The sequence below is a fragment of the Homarus americanus genome, unplaced genomic scaffold (assembly GCF_018991925.1).
Source record: "Homarus americanus isolate GMGI-L3 unplaced genomic scaffold, GMGI_Hamer_2.0 scaffold56360, whole genome shotgun sequence".
In the NCBI taxonomy this organism is placed as follows: Eukaryota; Metazoa; Arthropoda; class Malacostraca; order Decapoda; family Nephropidae; genus Homarus; species Homarus americanus.
Genome location: NW_024734500.1, coordinates 18,753 through 21,637, shown reverse-complemented (window position 1 = coordinate 21,637; position 2,885 = coordinate 18,753). Strand labels below are relative to the sequence as shown.

General features: G+C 52.3%; 2 non-coding genes across 2 annotated transcripts; both read right to left on the bottom strand.

Annotated features, from left to right (window-relative positions):
• Positions 1–218: 218 nt before the first annotated feature.
• LOC121870264 lies at positions 219–382 on the bottom strand. The gene has a single exon (XR_006089684.1). It is a non-coding gene; the product is annotated as a 5.8S ribosomal RNA (ribosomal RNA).
• A 387-nt stretch (positions 383–769) lies between these two features.
• Positions 770–2,619, bottom strand: LOC121870265. The gene has a single exon (XR_006089685.1). It is a non-coding gene; the product is annotated as a small subunit ribosomal RNA (ribosomal RNA).
• Between the last annotated feature and the right edge of the window lie 266 nt (positions 2,620–2,885).

The following is a 2,885-nucleotide window of genomic DNA, read 5'->3' as shown; positions in this document are numbered from 1 at the left end:
GGGACACACACACATGTGTGTGTGCCCGGCTTTGTTGTGGTTGAATGTGGGTGCGCCAAGTCCATGGACTTGCTAGTGATAGGCTTGTTTTTAAGGGCACGCCTCGGGCAAGGCGCGGGCGATTAAACCCCAAGGCGGAAGCTCGGTTCGGGTTACCCTCGTGTCGGGGAGACAGTCAGCAGGCACCGAACTCGCAGCAACCGATGGATGTATATTTCCGACCCTCGTAGAGGAGTGGCGGCGACAAGCTCATATGGCTGCCGCCGCCACAATATGCGTTGAACTTGTCGATGTATCTGGTATTCTTGCGATTCACATACCGACACGCAGTTTGCTGCGGTCTTCATCGACCCACGAGCCGAGTGATCCCCCGTTAAGAGTTGTGAATTTCCCATTTGGTCTTTTTGCGACTAACCATCACAGGTAGAGTCTCAATGAAAGGGTTTGACAGACATAGCCCAAGTTTGTGGTTTGGGTTTGGCCGGACGGCTTGTTGATGTTTTTTGACACTAGAATTTCACTCTTTTTGGGTCAAGAGGCTTATTCGCTGGTAGTAAGGAACGGACGGGCAGCCGTCCAAAGCCCCGTCCGTCCTCCTCCGGTCATTGCGCTCTCGCCTGAGTGTGGTCCACCCACAGCGTGGTACCTATTTTTGGTGCGGGGGCCGGGATTGTCCTCTTTCGCTGCTGGAGTTGCCAGAGCAGAGCCCGAGACCGCCCAAATCAGGATAGTAGTAGTTTTAAGAGCGCCCCGTTCTCTTTCTCTCTGTTAATGATCCTTCCTCAGGTTCACCTACGGAAACCTTGTTACGACCTTTACTTCCACTAAATGATCAAGTTTGGACATCTTTCCGTCAGCTCGAGGCGACGACCCCAGAAAACCCTCGCGGGCAACGGGGCCGACAATCCAAGAGCGCCAGTCCGAAGGCCTCACTAAATCATTCAATCGGTAGTAGCGACGGGCGGTGTGTACAAAGGGCAGGGAAGTAGTCAGCGCAAGCTGATGACTTGCACTTACTGGGAATTCCTCGTTCATGGGAAACAATTGCAAGCCCCAATCCCTATCAAGAAAGGCTTTGAACGGGTTACCCGCTCCTCTCGGAGGGGGAAAACTCGTTGATCCCTTCGGTGTAGCGCGCGTGCGGCCCAGAACATCTAAGGGCATCACAGACCTGTTATTGCTCAATCTCGTGCGGCTAGAATTGCCGCTTACCCCTCTAAGAAGAAGTTGCGAACTGGACACCATTTTCTGGAGATCCGTCGACTACTTAGTAGGCCAGTGTCTCGTTCGTTATCGGAATTAACCAGACAAATCGCTCCACCAACTAAGAACGGCCATGCACCACCACCCACCGAATCGAGAAAGAGCTCTCAATCTGTCAATCCTTCCCGTGTCTGGGCCTGGTGACGTTTCCCGTGTTGAGTCAAATTAAGCCGCAGGCTCCACTCCTGGTGGTGCCCTTCCGTCAATTCCTTTAAGTTTCAGCTTTGCAACCATACTTCCCCCGGAACCCAAAGACTTTGGTTTCCCGGAAGCTGCCCGCCGGGTCATGGGAAGAACGCCGGCGGATCGCTAGTTGGCATCGTTTATGGTTAGAACTAGGGCGGTATCTGATCGCCTTCGACCCTCTAACTTTCGTTCTTGATTAATGAAAACATCCTTGGCAAATGCTTTCGCAGTAGTTCGTCTTGCGACGGTCCAAGAATTTCACCTCTAGAGTCGCAATACGAATGCCCCCGCCTGTTCCGATTAGTCATTACCTCTGGTTCCGAAAACCAACAAAATAGAACCGAGGTCCTATTCCATTATTCCATGCATCACCATTCGGGTCATTCAAATAGCCTGCTCTGAGCACTCTAATTTTTTCAAAGTAAACTCTCCGGCCACTCGGGACACTCGACAAAGAGCATCCCGTGCAAGCCGGCGGGGTGGCTGTTCGGAGCGTGACAGTAAACACCGGGCGGTGCACCGTCAGTCCGGAACTGAGATCCAACTACGAGCTTTTTAACCGCAACAACTTTAATATACGCTATTGGAGCTGGAATTACCGCGGCTGCTGGCACCAGACTTGCCCTCCAATGGATACTCGTTAAATGATTTAAAGTGTACTCATTCCGATTGCGAGGCCTCGGATGAGACTCACATCGTTATTTTTCGTCACTACCTCCCCGTGCCGGGAGTGGGTAATTTGCGTGCCTACTGCCTTCCTTAGATGTGGTAGCCGTTTCTCAGGCTCCCTCTCCGGAATCGAACCCTGATTCCCCGTTATAGCCGCATAACCTACAATCGAAAGCTGATAAGGCAGACACTTGAAAGAAGCGGCGCCGGTGAGGAGACCGTGCGCTCAGCCCGAAGTTATTCAGATTCACCACAGGTGGGTTACGGACCGGGGCCCGACCAGTTTTGAACTAATAAAAGCGCTCTTCCCTTGCGGTCAGAGACCAATTGCATGTATTAGCTCTAGAATTGCCACAGTTATCCAAGTGGGTTTACAGATCCAATGAAACATAGCTGATTTAATGAGCCATTCGCGGTTTCGCCTTAAATCGGCTTGTACTTACACATGCATGGCTTAATCTTTGAGACAAGCATATGACTACTGGCAGGATCAACCAGGTAGCTGCTGCTGTTGGCGGCGCCTATCACGGCGGCCAAAATAGTGAGAGAGATTGAGCGAGAGGCAGAAGACATTGGGCGAGGGACCGCACGTTGGCCTTAGAGAAATAGCAAACCAGATGATCAGATCTAACTGCACCTTCTCTTGCTATCCTCGGCGCCGGCAGCGCCACCGTGTGTGCCAATCTCCTCCCTTATCTGCTCCTCTTCTCTTCTCTTTGCCCCAGCTCCAGCGAGGCAGAAGACATTGGGCGAGGGACCGCACGTCC